Raw genomic sequence first — 18887 nt, 5'->3', positions numbered from 1 at the left:
ATCGTACAGTATCTTACACCAATATCGTGCTGCGTATATATGATGTTTTAACTGTGTGTACCTGTAACTCGTTGAAACACTGCATGACTATAAGTTGAGTTGTTGCTAATGACATGAATAATATCTTCACTGTTTGTTTTATGGCTTTGATCTATGTGTCTCGGTCACAGGTTAGGCCATGTTATCTCTCTGAAGGGTCCTGATGGAGGCACTATCTACTGATAGGGGGTATGAAGTAAATCTATTTCATGAACCCGTCGCTCTTTTATCACTATCAATGCTTGATGCTTCGTCTGTGCTGTGAGTCCATCTGCAGATGTTGGATTAAATTGAAGACCAGAATTTTCATCAGCCTACATTAAGCACAGTTAGCCTGCAGTTAGCAGAGTTAACCCACATTTAGCACAGCTAACAAACACTTAGCATAGTTAGCATACATTAGCCTACATTCAGCATAGTTAGCCTACATTTAGCACAGTTAACCCACATTTAGCTTATGGTTAGCACAATTAGCCTGTGTGTGACAAAGTAATGCGCGCTTAAGCGTGCATGTGTGTGCTTGTGTGTGTGCGTTCTACAACTCTGTGTGTGTGTAACTGTAATAACACAAAGTTACCTGTGTAGTGTGTGCTGGTGTGTGTTGTTGTAACATAAATGTGTGGGACACAGGGATCAGCTGTATTAACAGCAGAGACAACAAGAGGAGTCCCTGATTAATGAATTGGTCTCAGCTGTGGCCCAGGCCTGTGGGTCAGGGTTGCTGTGGCAACCCAACATGGTTGTCAATGACGACAGAAGCGCACTGGGCCGGGACACAGAGAACAGGTGGATTATGTCCCTCTGTGCTGGTCGCACATTTGGGCTCACTGTGACAAAACGGCAGCTCCTATTAGAAAAACACACAGACCGGGGCGTCATAAGACCTTCCTGAAGACATTGATATGTTTCTTGTCTTTCTGGAGTAAATATTTTGGAGTTTTTAAATATATGGAGTTTAAGGAAATCTTTGCATTGCAGTCAATGGAGAACAGACAGGGACATGACCGCGAACAGAGACTCGCAGTTTAAATTCTGTACGTCTCACTGCTTTGCCGAGTACATTGTGAGAGACACAACAAGTTTGTCTACAACTGTGGAAAAAAATTGTGTCTAGAGTATAGACTGTGATCAGGACGAGTGTGGAAAGAGAAAAGTTTCAAGCAATTTCAGACAGCTGTCTTCACTCTAAGTGATGAGTCGTCCACTCTGGCTCTGGATTCTGTGCAATACACACCCATTATAAACTGAAAATCTCTCCCAAAAAGATCATGGTCATTGAACAGTGATGGATCAAAAACTACAAGACCTATCAAAATGTGGATTAACACATCAATACACAAGGCTTGTGTCTACAGTTCAAAGTTTACATGAAGTCTCTAGGTGAAAGCATGCCTGAGCAATAGACCTTTAAAAGACTTATGTTACGAAAAATTCATGTTTTGTAGCAAGTATTAGATCCACCGATCCCGATCAAACCAACATTTTGATATATAACTCTAAGGGACGGAAAAATGGAGGCAGAGGAAAAGTAATAATAAGAAGAAACAAGCAGTATAACAACAGGGCACTAATAATAAACTGCACTTATTTATTTATTAATATTAAATATTTAGGGACTGGAATGTATTTTTGTATCTGAACCAGATAAACTGACTGATATATGAGCCCTGAATGCTCTCCTAGACTGACTGCTAAAAAATAACAATATACCAATAATTACTACCAGTGAAGATGTAGTTTTTGCTGCACTTGTCTGTTATGACTATGGGTCATGTTGTGTGTGGGCTCTGCCTGTGTAGTGCTGTTCTACTATCAGCGTCCTGTGTGTAGGACAGTGTTTGGGGGAAAGCTGTATGACATGGTTACAAGTGTAAAGTGAGACTCCAGCTTTTTGTTGCTTTACAAAATTTCCTATTTGTTAATTTTATGTTTTAATAATTTCATATGTGTCTGGTCATGTGTTTAATAATGCCTGATGAATGAGTTGTGTAGAGGCCTTATTCTCAGCGTGTTTCTGCAGTTGAACAGCGCCACACTGTGGACAGAAGTGATACTGCATTTAGTTGTTTAGTCCTCAGATGAGGTGACGACAGCCTGAACCGTGGTGAACTTCTCAAGCAGCCGTTTACTCTGCTCTTCCTCAAAGCCACCTCCTAAAGCAAAATAAAAAACTTTAAAAAGTCAGATATGAGTTCAAAATACTCTGAAGGAGGAAACTTCCCAGCTGAGAAGGGAGAGGAAAGACTTTTAGGTTTTTAGTGGTTGGTTTTGTGTGTAGGTGTACACATGAAACTGATAAATAAATAAATTTGAGCCGTCGAGTCACTTGTGAAGCTCCTCACTGTGAGTTGTGTGACCCGGCAGGTCAACAGTTTCCTGGATGCTTCCTTACAGAGCTCATCCGATGGTTAATCTCAGAATGCAGATTTGACATTGTTTGGTTGAGATGTATTGGTCTGCTACGCTACGTGGGACTTGCTGACCTTTAACCCCATCAGTGCACAGCCCTTACAGAAGTATCCCATCGGCCAATCAGGAGCCAGCTTAATGGACATGTCAGCATCTGTGAGGGCAGACGAGTCCTGGTCCAGAAACAAGTAACAGTGAGACAGTAAAAAGTTTGCAATCTCACCGTTATAATGTGAATAGAATATTAATTGAGAGACAGTGAAAACTAACTACAGAAAAGACACCTCCTCTGTGATGTGGGAATTACAAATCTGAGGGATGAGCTTAATTAAAACAATGATAGTACTTTGCTAAGTGGAGTTATTTACAGAGCTCAAGGTACATCTAAAGGAGAGAAACACACTTTGTGAGTATGTGTGTGAGTACCTGTCTGAACCTGACCTCATTGCTATTGTTCTCTCTGGGGATCTGTATTGATCCGTTCTTTAGACTTTTCAGTTGTATGTCGTTAGCAGCGTTGGCCACAAATGCACTGCCAATGTCCCACTGACTCTATTGCACAGTCACAGGTAACGACAGAGAGAGAATGGACGACCTGACCGTCAGGAGCGTTGAAGTGCACGACCGGAGCCGGAGGAGTCAGAGACAGAACATGCATTAGAAAGGTAAGGAAAATGACTGAAAGAAACGGAGTAAAGTCTCAACACATCTGCTTGATCGTACAAAGTGAGTTAAAATTGAAGCTTCAAATCTGAGACTTGGTGGTGCAGTGGTAGCACTGATGTCTAACACCAAGAAGATTCACGGTTTGAGTCCGATTCATCCGAGTTCAGATGACCCTCCAGATGACAGTTATATAATTATCATTATAATTCATTTTAATAACAAACAGTTGATGTAATGTAATTCTTTTAGTAATTCCCTTTACACATAATCTGCTGATAAATTAATTTAAGCAACAAAAAATCTGAGGAGCCAGTTGGGAGCTGAAAGAGACGGCTCTTTTCAGTGAGTCGAACCAAAAGAACCAGCTCTCAAGAAAGAGCTGGAATTCCCATCACTAGAGCCAATAGTCAGTTCATCCTCACTGTCTCTGCAGCTCAGAGACAGAGAGAGAGGGAAGGGTCAAGTGAGCTGCAGCCTGAATATGATAAAGTCATTTTAAAGACATATATATATATATATATATTTTATTATGCATTTATTTTGTGAGGGTTACTAGGGTTTCCAGACAAACCATTTGAAACCAACTCCACAGCTTTGGTGGACTTGCAGGTGACTCCACCGCCAAGACGTTTGCAGCGGACACAAGACCGTGTGACCTGGACAATGCAGCAGTGGTGTACTGTCCTGTTCACAGATGAGTGTCAGGTCACCGTGAACAGAAAGGATGGTCGTCAGCGTTGCTGGAGAAGGCGAGGTGAGCGATACGCCGAAGTCAACATGGTCCCCAGGGTTCGCTTTGGTGGAGGAGGTGCAACAGTCTGGGCAGGCATCACCAGTCAGCGCAAAACAGATTTGGTTATTGGTTATTATTATTTGGTATTGGTTATTGCAGATGGCTCAGTCCCTGCACGTTCTTACCTCAGAGACATCATAGAACCCATCATCGTCCCCCAATTGCACCAGCACACCCCCAACTTTCTGTTCATGGATGATAATGCTCCACCACATCGTGCCAGAATTGTCACAGCTCGACTTCAGGAAGTCAGAGTGTTTCACGTGGTATCACCAGCAATGTCCCCTGACCTGAACCCCACAGAGCACGTCTGGGACCAGCTGAAGCAGAGACTGGATGATAGTACCCCACCCCCCATGTGACCTGGGAGAACTGCATGTAGCACTTGTGGAAGGATGGAACGCATTGCCTCAGAACAACATCATGACACTAGTGAGGAGCATTCGACTTCGCTGTCAAGCTCATTCATTGCGGAAAATGGTGGAAACACCTGCTACTGACATTGTCAATTTTTGTTATTTGGGGCTATCCTTGTTATTGTCTACATTTTGGGGGTAATACATATTAAACTAATGAAAATGGTGTTTCTTCTCATTCATTATTAGTAATATCAAAAGGAACTTTTACTTATTTCATTAAAATTCAGACCAAATAGGAAAAGCACTCATGTAAATAACAATATCCCTAACTTATTGTGAGTAGTGTACTTGTCATCTCACTTCACAGCAAAAATAATTCATATCTTAATCAAGTTTCAAGAAATAAGTCACATCACAAACTGTTGACACAGCGGCTTAAGAGCGACTTGACTGATGTGTGGATGGTTTGGAAGTTGGTGGCTGCTATAAACGCAGCTGGCCACTAGATGTCACTGGAAGATTCAAATCTTTTTTAGGTAGAATCAGGAAGAAGCACCAGAAGCTTCATGAAGCTTCATCCACCCATCGCTAGTTGAAAATAATGTTGTTCTCCATGGCCTCATTTATTTAGAAATTTTTATGTTAGTAATTGTGGTCGTTGGTTAGGCTGCATTCATTTATTTTAGTAGATTCATGTACAGAAATGGTTTAATGTTATATAGGACGGACACACAAAGTATGCATACTTTATATAAAAAGCATATTGGTTTAAAAGATGCTAACTGAATACACTAAAATAAAAAAAAAACAGGTCATGTTGATTTGCATAGAGTAACTGAACATACTATATATACAGAAGTCATATCAGTTTAACATCCGTTAGTTTCATGAACATGAAATGAAGGAAACAGTATAAATCTATGTAAAAATGTTATTCCGGACAAATAAAACTTGAGTATACTGAACACAAAGAATTTTGGGTAAACATAACTTTAATATATGCAACTGATGTACATATTTTTTCACGTAAATTGAAGACTTTTTTCCCCTATATGGGTTTATTGTACCAGGCTACACTCAGGCAGGAACACTGGATGATGTTCCTCAACGTGTCAGAGTCATAAACCTTGTGTGTCACGACCAGACAAGGACTCAGGATGCAGATGCAAGGGTTTAGTTTTCTCCATAACGGTCTTTATTAAGAAAGCTCAGGTTCAAAAATCCAACACAATGAAAACAAAGCAGCCTCTGAAATACTTCTTTCAAGAAAAGACAAAACTAAAAATCATTCATTAAAGGGGGAAAAACCCACACAATCCCAAAAGTCTTTAAACAAAGGAAAATCACTAGGAAAAAATTTAAAACGAAAAAAAACTCTTTTTGGAGGAAACGAAAAAACCCAAAAATAACAATCATGGTCAAGGCTGTGGTAAACGCACTAAACAAGACGAACACTCTGCCCAAACAAAGGGAGACGCAGACTATTTAAAACACAGGGAGGTAATGGGGAACAGGGGGGAAGTAATCTGGAATCGGGGAAGACAATCGACCGGTGACACACAAGGAAGGGTGATTGACCTAAAACGGAGGAGGTTACTCTTCAAAATAAAACGGGAAGGGGATGGGGCCCAAAACATGGAGATTTGGGGGGGAACAAAGCCCAACTTAACCTCACCGCTGGGGGGGACCGATTTTTTTTTCCCTAACCACTAACCACATATGAATCCTCTCCCACACATTAAAGTTGTCAGTGCCCTCATTTCTCCTTTTTTCTTTCACCTTTCTTCTTCTTTTTCTCTTTTCTTTCATGAATCTTTTATTTTTTTAATTTTTGTAAAACCCCAATTTTTTAAAACATTTAAGTTTAATAACTGCACTCGTAAAAAGGGGGGGCCCCCATTTTACAAATGAAAAGGGAAACACTATGAAAAACCCAAAATTAAAAAAATTAGATTTGTTTTTTTTTTAGTCTTATCACACACTCAAGGCTCAAATATGAAGGGGGATAGTCTACTTATGGGAACTCCTTGGTGTTTGCCCGAAAAAACAGGATCGGTGCCCAAATGCTGCCCGTGGTGAGCCGATTTTCCACAGGGGTACCCATGGGGGAAAAACCAGCAGTCCCGAAGTTTTGAGAGAGTTTGATGGACAGCCACCCCGGGTTTCCGGCCCACATTTTTTTGGGGTAAACACTCAGTGTTACGCAGAAAAGGTTTGCCTTCATAAAGTTGCTATGAGCAAATTTCTGATGTGGAAAAAAGGGGTTGTTGTTGATAAAAATAGGAAAAAAAAAAAAAAAACCCTACAAAAAAATAAAATGTGTGACTGTCTTGCCCGGTTCAAAAAAAATTCCCGCTTGCGTGTTTTGTTAAATGGGGGAAAAGAAAAAAAATAAAATTTTAAACACGCCGACAGGGGAAAAAAAAAAATTTAAAAAAAATTAAAACTAAAAAAGATCGAGAAAAAAAAGACAAAGAAAAAAGAAAAAATGACTGAGAAACAACTTGAGACTGACCGGGCTTTTAAAACCCTTCTCCCGGGGTTTGGTTGGCCTCTTTTTTAAACAAAACTTTTTCCTTTCCCACCTAAACGATGTTTTTACATATCGTGCTTTCATTTAAAAGAGCAGAGTTGTTGGGAAAATTCCTGAAATGTTTCGGAAAAACAATTAGTAGCACATTGTCCATTTTTGAAAAAATTTTCAGGGGAAACTTCAGATGGAGACCGGTTTTGTGTTGTTTTCTTTTTTCTGCTTTTTGGTTTTCACTGTGCGTCAACACAAAACATCCTCCCGGGCTTCACGCCCTATTCTGAAAGGGGAAAAAAACATACTTTTAAAAAATACTTACAGAAAAAAAAACCCCACAATAATAACCCCGTTTTTTAATAAAAAACAGTTTTAACGGTGTGACATCATGAGAGGTACTTGAGCGAGACGGGTGGAGGCGTCCCAAAAACTAAAAAAAAAAAAAAAAAACAGGAAAAAACCAAGGTCCAAAAGGGACAAATTTTTTTGTTCCGAAGAAAAATTTCCCCCTATACTCAACTAAAGCGCCCCACAGGAGTTCGGAGGCCCCTCAAAGTCCTTCCACCTAAACCAAAAATCTTCCTCCACAAATGTTCCTTTTTTTAACTCACTCCCCTGTTTGCAGTCTCCTCGCCGTCCGTTCCCCAGCTCCTCCGCTCCTCCACACCCAGCAAAAAGCCCCCCTTCTGCCTCAGCTCCTCTCTTTCTTTCCCAACTCTCCTTAATTATGGGACCTGAGCGCCCCAAACGGGGAAGAGGATGAGGCCGTGGGAAGTAAAAAGTAGGGGCGGCCATTTTGTGGGTGAGGCCAACTTTGTGGGGAAAGTAGGGGCCCCTCCCACTTGCCCCCTGGTGATGTACAAGGGTTACCTCCATCCACCAGTAAGGGTTACATATCATAATGTCCGCAGACTTTGAGGGAATTTAAAAAAAGGGTAAAAAGATTTCACCCTAAACCCAGAAAACCGGGGATAGTGTGTACATTTCTCATCCCCCTCCTTCCCTGTTTCTTCTGTTTTTTGGTGTTGAGCTGGCGTGAGGTTGGAGTAGAGAGGACTTCTTGGTTTTTGGAGAAAACTTACGGTGGCGTAACAAACTTCTTTCCTGTGCTCTGGATATTCTCTGTGTTGTAGCTGCAGGGTTGTATTTTCTGGACCCACACTTGACTGAGGGCAAATTTTTCATCATAAAGAGATTTAACTAGTTAGAAAATGGACAAAACGGGCAACCCCACAAGAAAACAGTTTTGTATAAAAGATGAACAAAACTAAAGATGGACTTTGCCTCAGCCCCCAATTTTAGGGAACAAAAAAACTTGTTGATTTATCCTTTTAAAGGGCCCCTCTCTCTTTTATAAACAGAGAAAAAGTAAATTGATTTAAAATCCATGGCTCTAGGTTCATAAAATAAAAACCAATCAGGATGAAAAAAAAGTGGGGGGGCAGGAACAAAGGGTTTCCCCAAATGTTCTCGTTTGTTTTCAGACTAAAGGGGAAACTTTTTGTCCTTACCTCTGCTTTGTTGTTTGATCTTTTTTGGGGACCCTGGGGTTTTTTTTTCCCAGGATCTCTTTCTTCTGCAGAGAACCCAAAATTGAACAAACAAAAGGACCCTAAAAAAAATCCAAAAACAACTGAGTTTGAAGCATTATTGATAACCCAGTAAAAATGAACGGCTCACCTAATAAGCGGGAAAGACAGAAGGAAAAATGATGCCCAGGAAAAAAACTGTTAATGCCCCAGCAAATCCCTGATTTCACGGGAACCCTGTTTTTAAAAAATCTTATTTTTTCTATCAATTTTATCTACCCTATCACTATCTACTATCTATCTTTCTATTATCTATCTATCTATCTATCTATCAAATCTATTATTATCTATCTATCTATCTATCTATCTTTTCTATCTATCTAGTAATTTGTGTTATTTATCCTTTTTTATTTTATCATCTCATAAACATTTTAGTAAACCGCCCTTCTTTTTTAAATTTCTACCTTTTCATTTTTCTGTTTTTATTTTTTTTGGGTTACATCCTTGGCTACTCTTTTACAACACATATCGACAATTTTGGAGACTCCAACCCAGTGTAAATGGGGTGTTTTGGGTTTGAAAGGGAACCCAGCTCAAAACCTTGTTTTTTAACAGTTTGTTTCCTATTTTTTGGCTGTGCCCCCTTGAATTTTAGTAACTTTTCTTGCCCTTCCGGGTTGCCCCCAGTCTCTTCCTGTGTTTATGCCACGAAGATTTGGGAAAGTGAGGGCCCCCAACTTTCTAACAAGGGGCGCATTTTTAAAGGCATTTTATACCCCAAAAAAAGGGAAGTAGAACGATGATGATGTCTTTTTTCCTTCTCAGGTCCCTGGGGTTTCCCCTCTTTCACTTGCTCCCTGCATTTTTGTTGGGGGAAGGTTTTTGGATTAGGGGTGTTTTGATTTTTTTCTGTTTTTAAATTCCCAAATGACAACCCCTCCTTTTATTCAAAAAATTAAAAAAGCCGTCCAGACCCCCCTTTCCTAACGGCTCACATATTTTCCCAAAAACCGAACATTTTTTACATCCCCCACGATTCAAGAGAAAAAAAGGAATCAGCATCAGGACCCCCGGGGGGCATTTATGATAAATTTTTAGGGTTTTAAAATTTTTTAAAAATTTGAGACCCTTGTAAAGAAAAAACCCAGACTTTTGGGTTACATTTAAAAACCCAAAACACGGGTCGTTGTTTTTTTAATCTTCAGATTTATATCATCAACCTCGAACATTAAGAAAGCCCTAAATGAACTTTTTTAAAAAGTTATCTAAAATGCCCTGTGGGGGTTTAATATAATAATCAAAAAATTTCCTTTATGAGGGAGGTTTTGACGTCCTCTTCTCTTCGGGGCTTCACTGAAATTAAACCCCACTGTGTTCACGTTTTTACAGTGATGGTGAAAATCTGCCCTAAAAGTTTTTGGGAGTTTTTCCATGCAGCTCGAAGCCTAAAACCCATTTATTTGTACCCTGAACGTAAAAATGCATGGCGAATAAAAACCCCAAGGGATTCTTTAAACCCAATTAGTGATAAGTGTGAACCCAACCCCTCGATTCCTTTCCCTTTTTTTATTGACCACTAATGTCCTTTTACACCACATTATTACTGAACCCTTTGGGCTAGTGAAAAATTTTTTTAAAGTTTAAAAACTAAACCTCGATCATCCATCCCAACATAAAATTTCCAAACGGGTGCTGTATGGGGGAATCAATGACCCCTTTTTAAACTAGGACACCCCTTTTTGGATAGATAAGGGGGTTGGTAACAAAATGATACGGGGCGTGGTTATAATTATTAATGCCCAGAGTGGAAATTTGTACCCATGAAAATGAAAAATTTGTGAAGAAAACAAAAATAAAAAAAAAAAAAACAAAACATTATGTTTTTTAAAGGGGAATGTTTAAAGTTTTTATTATTCATAAAACTTTTTTTACACCCTGAAATCCAAATTCTTCCCATATTGTCCCCCTCGCTGCAGTAAAGGGGGAAAAACTGCAACGATGCCCGACACAAACGGGGTTTGAGTTTGAGTTTTCGGGTTAAACATTTTATTTTGAAAAATTTATCTTTCTCTCAATTGAATTACTCATAACCAAAAATATATAATATACACAGCCCGGGGCATAAACATCATGACCCCAAAATGGGTGAAGTAAAAAAACCTGACCTTTGGGTTTTTGATTTTGGTGATCACATGCCCCCAAATTTCCCCGGTGGTTTTCTGTGGGTTTGTTTAAAACAAACTAGTCTGATCTATGGGTCTCCACCTTTTGCAACACAGCGCCCCTTAAAAAGATTTTGCTGCTAAAAATTTTTCTTTCCCGGTACCCCAGCACCCCTTCAGGGGTCTAGTGGAAATCCACGCCTCAATGAGTCAGGGTGGCCAAAACAAAAATAAAAGGAAGGGGGTCACAATTTATGCCTGATTTATTAATCCGTTAATCAAACCACAAAAAATTTAACCCAAAAGGGGAAAAAAATAAGAGAGAAACAGTTGGGAAACTAACTGAAAATATAAAGAGGAAAAAAATATTTTTAAAAATTTAAAACAAAATATAAAGAAAATCAAATGCCCCAACAAAAGGTACCAGAACACTTCACATGTTTATGTAAACTGTGACATGTCAGAATTGGAATAACCCATCATTCACTGTCTAGTTTCTAGTAAACTAGTATCTCATCCTCAGGGGTAAGGCAGAGGTTTTTCCCTTTTTCTTTTTTAAAAACAACGTAGAGATAAACAAACATTCACACTTTTAACCTACCCGTCCCAAAGTGGAATCACCCAAAATTTGCCTTACGGAAAATGTCTTTTGGACAGTGGGAGGAAGCCAGAGTGTCCCGGAAAAAACCCACACAACCGGGAGAAAAGTGAACTCCCCCAAAAAAAGGGGCCCAAAACCCGGGCTGAAACCCAGGGCCCTTCCCCCGTTGAGGCATCAGTGTTAACCACCAACCTATGTGGGACATCTTAGAAAAACTTCTACTTTTAAATAGAAGAGTCGTGTTTTGAGGTTTTTTTTTGATCTGTAAAAAGAAAATTTGACAGAGTTTTTTCTCAGTTTCTCTCACTCTTCACTTTTTTTAAAACCCTGTCCTTTTTAAAATTTTTTTTTTTCAAGGACTTTAAATTTTTTTTAAACATGGCTGTATTTTTTTATTTTTATTTTCAGGAAAATTAAAAAAATTTAAAGTTTTTTTCACTGATGAAATTACTTCCTGGATTTTTTTCTGTGGTACAGTTTTAAAATCTTTCAGTTTTAGATATGGTTTTTTTATCAGTTTTGTTCACATGCTCTGAAACTCCTCTCACCCCTAAGCCTCCCCTTTTTTCATTTTGGGTTTAGTCCCCCAGCCCGAAGAGTTTTTTTTCTTCCGGGGTGGAATCCAAGAAATAAGATGAATTTAAATACCCAAAAAGAAAAGTAAAGGGGGTTTAATTGTTTAAAAAAAAAAAAGAAACACTTACCTCAAAACACAGAATAAAAAAAAGCAGAGGGAAACAGCACCAGCACCACCAAAATTAAAACTGATGACATTCAGTTTTACTGGGGAATTTTCCCCAAAAAAATGGACAAACACTGATAGAGGTTTTGTGTCTCAGTAATAGAGTTGGTTGTTTAGTTTGGGTCGAAGGGAAAAAAAGAACCCGTCCCATAAAAAAAACCCGACAGGGGGATGTTAAATTTTTTTGAATTTACTAGTGTTATTTTTTGTTGTGATTTGTTTATAATCTCTGATGCAGTAAACGATATTTTAACATTTATTTACCCGTGACACCCCAAACCCCCTTTTTAAAAGGGGAGTTATTTACGTCCTCTTTTTTTTTTTGGGTTCCACAGTAATAAAAATGCCTCTGTGTTCAGGTCCCCGGGTGTCAGTGATGGTGGGAAAAATTTTCTGAACTTTTGGGGGAGTCCTTTTTCTCCTTTTACCAGGTGTAGTTTGCTGCTGGGTTTTGCACACTGCACAGGTCGAGTCACTGAATACCCCCCACTATCTCACCAGATGGACTCACTGACACAGAGGGAAGCTTTGGAGGGTCTGGAAGAACCAGGAAACATAAGTTAGAACTAAAATAAAAAGAAAACCTTTTTCATGGGGGAACCCAAAATGGGAACCCGACTGGATTTGTTTATTCACTCACATTTTACATCAATTGTAATGTAAACGGGGCGGGCATCTTTTCCCCTCGTGTTTTCAGCTGTACATTGATACCCCTTTCCCGAGTCCGAGGGCTGGGCAGAGCTGAGGGAAAAAAATTTTTCCATTACTGACAAGTGTTTGGTTTTTTTGTACCGGTTTTTAGTTACTGCTGGGGTTTGCATCACGCTTTCAGGTCAGAGTTTACTGAACACCCTCCCTTATCTCCCCAGATGGAATCCCTTTATCAGAGGGAAAACTTTGGGGGATCTGGGGATAGATGGAGATTATTTTGTTTTGCAACGTGATGCTTTGAAGTTTCTGAAACTGAGGAACATCAGTTTAAAAGGGGAAAATGAAACACTTTTAAAACAAAAAATGATATTTAAACAGGGCAGTTACATTGTGCATTTTTTGCAAGGGTTTCTTCCTTTTTCCGAAATATATCAAGATTTATGTTGAAGTAAAAAAACCCAAAAAAAACTTCCAGTATGATACAGTGTCTAGTAAAAGGGATGACAGCCAGATGAAGTAATCTCACAGACTTTAAGGGGGAGCGGTAAAACCTCATGTCCACTGAAAGACAGGAGACAGTGCTCCCGGAGAAAACGTTTTTTGTCAAAGTAGAAGTTTTTCTGGGTCCCCGATTATCTGTTGGTTTTTGGGGAACCCGAAGTAAAGACGGGCCAGCTGGACTGCAGCTGCCCGAGACACTTGAGGGTTTGCCTTTAGTTTTTAGACTGATGGATTTATATTATTCTGGTCACCCGGGACCGCAAGAGCGCCTGAAAAACACAAACAGTAATGGGCACATCTGTTTAAAAAAACCATGCACAGATACATCCCCCTACCAGTTAGAGTTTATCATTTCCTGTGACATTCAGGGGTTTTTTCCAGGTTTAAAACACTTCCCCCATTAAAAAAATGGGTCTTTAAATTTTAATTTATACTCAATGAATCACTCTCTGTCAGGGTTTGTGATTCTCAGAGTGGATCTTCCTTTTCTCGGGGTTTAAGGACCTGAAAAGACCTGAATATGGGAGTCTTTACTCAAAGGGCCTCAGGCTGTGAGGGAAATTTTCACTGACGATACGATCCGATGGGGAAACCCGAAAATTTGGGCAAACATCATAAAAAAAAAAAATGATGTATGTGGGGGAAATGTCCTCTGATGAACCTTTGATGGCACAGATGCTTTTTGCAGGGGTAAGTTTACTTTGTAGCAGGGGGTAAAAGGGCACCTGAAAGAAGAAGACAAAAAAATTTTTTAAAGGGGGCAAACTACAAGAGGATTTATTTGGGAACACTTCAGAGGAAAGGGGGTGGTGGTGTTAGGGGCCCCTAAATGTCCCGCAGGGGGATCAACGGAAAAGAAGAGGAAGAGGAATGTGGGTTTTTTTAAACAAAGACCCCTGATTTGGTTTGGGGGATGGGCCCGAGTAATGGGAAAAATGAAGTTTAAAAAAACATTGTGGGGAGGGGGGAGGGGAAAATTCTTTAGATCCTTTTAAAAGGGACAGGAAAAACTGTCTTCCCATTTTTAAAGGATTTTTTTGAACTGAATAAGTGTCCTTTTTTTCATGTTCACTCCATTTTTTTCCAGAAAGGGGGAACAGCAGATAACGACAACTGCTCTGAAAACTTCACCTCTACCCCGTTGTACTGAAGAGTTCTCTTTAAACCCCTTTCAAAGTGAACTGAAAATGAACAGAGAAATATATTTTAAAAATTTTTTGTCACCCCTTTAATAAACACTTTTATCAATATTCAGTAAAAAAGTCATGACATGGGTTTTTCATTTGACAAAATTTTTGGAGGGGAAATTCTTTTGAGACAGTCAGAGTGATCCAGGTAACCAGTTAAAAAAGTCCACCTTCTTTGTTTGTTAGAAAACTGAACTTGGACTCGCTGAATCGCTCTCTCCCCCAAGTCCCCAGATTCTCAGAGGCCTTGTTCTCCCTTGCAACTGTGAGTCACACGACCAGAATACTTTTTGGGCTGTCGGGCAGATCATCAGGTTTTAAGGGCCCTGTGAAAACCAAAAAGTTTTCTCCCCAGTTTTAGAACGTTCCAACCCTTTAAAAATGGGTATGTGAAGGGGCTTTTTATTTCCACTGTTGATCCTTTTACAGCACAGATCTGAGTAGAAGAGTAAGTCACTCCATAACCAGTCTGACCAAGTACCACTGGAACACAGAGAACATCAGAGACTAGATTTAGATTCATTGATTAAAGTCAGAAAAATAAACACTTTACTGGTAATGCATCTTAGAAAAATCACCATCAAGGATGTATACTAAAAGTGTGAACAAGGAACACAAGTCTGCTCTGCTTGGGGAGTGGTGTGAATGGAAACTAATGACATTGTGAACTGTGACGTGGTGTGAGGAACACTTTGAAAAACTGTAACAGAACACTGAGAGTGTGCAACAACTATGTAAAAAACTCATTACAGAAACACAGAGACCACATGATAGTTAAAACAGACTATTTCTGAATGGAAAGAACATTGAACATATAAACTCTTTAGCAAATGACTTGTTCAAACAGAATTACTGTCATCTTTTATGTTGACACTGTCCCTTTAAGGGTTTGGGGCATTGTTGTGGTTGTTAGCAGGGTGAGGAGTTGGTGGTTAGTAAGTTCACAAAGACAGGAAGACACATTTTCACAAACACACAAACAAATGACACTGAGATAGTGGATCTTTCTAAGTACCTGGGAGTTCACCTAAACAAGAGGTGGTCAGAGCAGACTCTACCTGCTAAGGAGACTTAGATTCCTTCAGAGTGCACGGAGCACTCCTGAGGACCGTCTATGACAAACACACACTGGACACTTTAATGTTTTTATTACTTCTCTTTAGCTGCTGTCTTTAAACTGCTGCTGCATCACTGACTATTTCTCCACTCTGGGACAAATAGAGGGTTAATGTTTAAGAATTTAACACATTTCTACAAAATCAAAGTCAAGTGTAAGAAGCTAGTCACTAGAAATGTGTCATTTTTACATGAAAACTAATCTGTGAGCTTATACGTTTTGCAAGAAAAAAGAATCAATCTACAGCTGTTAGATAAATGTAGTTGAGTAAAAAGTATAATATTCCTGCTCAGTACCTGACACAGAGAGAAGGAAGACAAAGAACTCCCTCGTCGCTGCAGTTAAACCCATCGCTGCTCCTCACGTCTGTCAAACAGCCGACAGATCACATACTTAAGTACAACAGTACGTCAGTTAGTGGCAGAATATATTTCCTGTGTAGAGACACCTTCTCCTGTCAGAGATCGTTCTGTTCAATATGTCTTCCTTCCTCTTATATTATTAATATGCATCAGCAAATGAATGGTTGTAAATCCTCAAGCTGAAATGAAGAAATTACTCTTATTTTTGGTTTTCATCAATAAACCTCCTAAAATGTGACTTATAGACTTGATCATTATAGACTTGAGTGTTACTCTCTGAGACATATTTGTTTAAACCTTTCTTTTTCTAAAGTTCTGCTGATACACTCAAGCTGTGCAACATCAGCAGTTCCTGGTAGATACATTCTAACAGTCAGTCTAAAAATATATTCAGAGAAAAAGGTGTTATTTTCTATGTTCCAGTCATTTCTCCTATAATGCTGCATCTTATAAGAAATCAGAAAGTGGTTGCTGTTGAAATTAGTTCTTCTAGGTTCAAAGTTTGTCTTCAAAATAACAGACTTTCATCAAAGTGTTGACCAGAGGCCATGAAATTCTCAGAGGTTTGATGACGACAGGAGAAAGAAAACTTTGAGGAAGAGAAGTGGGTGTTACCAAGTTGAACTAATCTCATCTTTGAGGACCAATGGGAGTGACTGATACAGTTGATTGACACATGGCTCAAAGTTCCCAAATGATTCCTGAAGGATCCACCGTCCACAGCTTGAAGGACTATCAAACGTCTGCAACTCAGTAAATACAAAACTAAGTGTATGAACACTTCTGTGTAGGTACCTTGGAGGGATCACCAGTGATCATAATTCATTCTAAAAAGCTGTTTGTTTTTCATAGATATATAAATTTAATCAACAACATTAATCCACGTGCTATCTGACACATATTAATGAAGATACTCTGAGGCAGCTGAACCAGACTGAGTCTCTCCAGAGTTGGAGTCGAGGTTGTTGTTGGTCATTTGTGTCGAGGGCAGGGTCCACTGGATCCAACCATCTGGGTACCTCATTACCAGCCTGCTGCTTCCCAGCTCCACACCCTGAACAGGAGGACACACAACACCTGATCCAACTTTATGTAACCAGGTTGAAATGATATCTTTACTTTTACGTTTGAAATGTCACCAAATCCTGATGAGTATTGTTTCTTATATGTTTTAGGTGTGTTTTATTGCCTATATGTATGCCTGGATGTTGTATTCAGACCAGTGTTAATACCTGTACTGTCTCTTTAAGAAGTCGCAGCCTTGTGTCGTCATTACGGTGCGTCTCTCAGTTCGCCCCAGACCAGCTGAGAGGAGGAGGTGTATTATTTTGCTCGTCATTTTTGAACATTTATTTCGGTTTTTGGACAATGCAAACTTTATTTCATGCATGTATAAATGTTGGGTTTTATGCTGCGAACATGCAGTTAATGAGTCAATTGAATATGAACTTTGTAAACTGACTTTTTGCAAGTTGAAGTAGACATATTCCACATGAAAGTCTACATGGTTTCCTGTATGTTTCTCTGCCCACAGGAGCTTGAGACTGTGTGTGCTGTGTGGAGACTGCATGTCACAGAGCCGTGTGTTTTTCGTTGATTTGTACAGATAAATCTTCTATCCTGCCTTCATTAAAGAGCAACCAGCAGCTGATTGTGGTCAGAGTCCTTTCTTCATTCCTCACAACATAGAACACAACGCAGAACTTATATGTGTTAATGAGGCGCATCCAACCTGGTTTAAAGACAATGCACGCCCGTTACATGTACATAATATCTATGGAGAACAAGACAATACTGACGGCTGATGACAGTGAGCGATCACTCACCTGCAGGTTCTCCAGAGCTCTGGCAGCCATGTTGACATTCTTGGAGTTGACGAAGGTTTAGAAGAGTTCATGAAGAATTATGATGCTTTCAATCTCACCAAACCTGTCACCATGGAAACACAAAGCCTCTAATGTACAGGGAAGCTGAGTAGTACTGATGTGTAGTCAGGTGAAGGTGATCACATGTATAATCCACAATGTTCATCATTTCAGAAACAACAAACAAACATGGAGGTTTTGGGTGATACATACAACCATGTGTGTCTTTATTTACATCCTGTAATGAGAAATGATGTATCGTACAGTATCTTACACCATAAATCTGCTGCGTATATATAATGTTTTAACTGTGTGTACTGTAACTTGTTGAAACACTGCATGACTATAAGTTGAGTTGTTGCTAATGACATAATAATATCTTCATTGTTTGTTTTATGGCTTTGATCTATGGTCTCTGGTCACAGGTTAGGCCATGTTATCTCTCTGAAGGGTCCTGATGGAGGCACTATCTATGATAGGGGGTATGAAGTAAATCTATTTCATGAACCGACGCTCTTTTATCACTATCAATGCTTGATGCTTCGTCTGTGCTGTGAGTCCATCTGCAGATGTTGGATTAAATTGAAGACCAGAATTTTCATCAGCCTAAATTAAGCACAGTTAGCCTTGCAGTTAGCAGAGTTAACCCACATTTAGCACAGCTAACAAACACTTTAGCATAGTTAGCATACATTAGCCTACATTCAGCATAGTTAGCCTACATTTAGCACAGTTAACCCACATTTAGCTTATGGTTAGCACAATTAGCCTGTGTGTGACAAAGTAATGCACGCTTAAACGTGCATGTGTGTGTGCGTTCTACAACTCTGTGTGTGTGTAACTGTAATAACACAAAGTTACCTGTGTAGTGTGTGCTGGTGTGTGTTGTTGTAACATAAATGTGTGGGACACACGGATCAGCTGTATTAACAGCAGAACAACAAGAGGAGTCCCTGATTAATGAATTGGTCTCAGCTGTGGCCCAGGCCTGTGGGTCAGGGTTGCTGTGGCAACCCAACATGGTTGTCAATGACGACAGAAGCGCACTGGGCCGGGACACAGGGAAGAGGTGGATTATCTCCCTCTGTGCTGGTCGCACATTTGGGCTCACTGTGACAAAACGGTAGCTCCTATTAGAAAAACACACAGACCGTGGGCGTCATAAGACCTTCCTGAAGACATTGATATGTTTCTTGTCTTTCTGGAGTAAATATTTTGGAGTTTTGAAATATATGGAGTTTAAGGAAATCTTTGCATTGCAGTCAATGGAGAACAGACAGGGACGTGACCGCGAACAGAGACTCGCAGTTTAAATTCTGTACGTCTCACTGCTTTGCCGAGCACATTGTGAGAGACACAACAAGTTTGTCTACAACT

General features: G+C 39.6%; 1 protein-coding gene and 1 long non-coding RNA gene across 2 annotated transcripts in view; one reads left to right on the top strand and one right to left on the bottom strand.

The window, feature by feature from the left end:
• The window catches only part of LOC125001639, a 73587-nt gene that overhangs the window by 45290 nt on the left and 9410 nt on the right, over positions 1 to 18887 (bottom strand). The window lies entirely within an intron of this gene.
• Positions 168 to 18887, top strand: part of LOC125002857 — a 21797-nt gene continuing 3077 nt past the window's right edge. The window contains exon 1 of the long non-coding RNA XR_007111842.1: positions 168 to 228. This is a non-coding gene — a long non-coding RNA (uncharacterized LOC125002857). The remainder of the gene's footprint in view (positions 229 to 18887) is intronic.

The sequence above is a fragment of the Mugil cephalus genome, chromosome 2, assembly GCF_022458985.1.
Source record: "Mugil cephalus isolate CIBA_MC_2020 chromosome 2, CIBA_Mcephalus_1.1, whole genome shotgun sequence".
In the NCBI taxonomy this organism is placed as follows: Eukaryota; Metazoa; Chordata; class Actinopteri; order Mugiliformes; family Mugilidae; genus Mugil; species Mugil cephalus.
The sequence above is the reverse complement of the archived record's forward strand: the minus strand, read 5'-3'. Positions and strand labels throughout refer to the sequence as shown.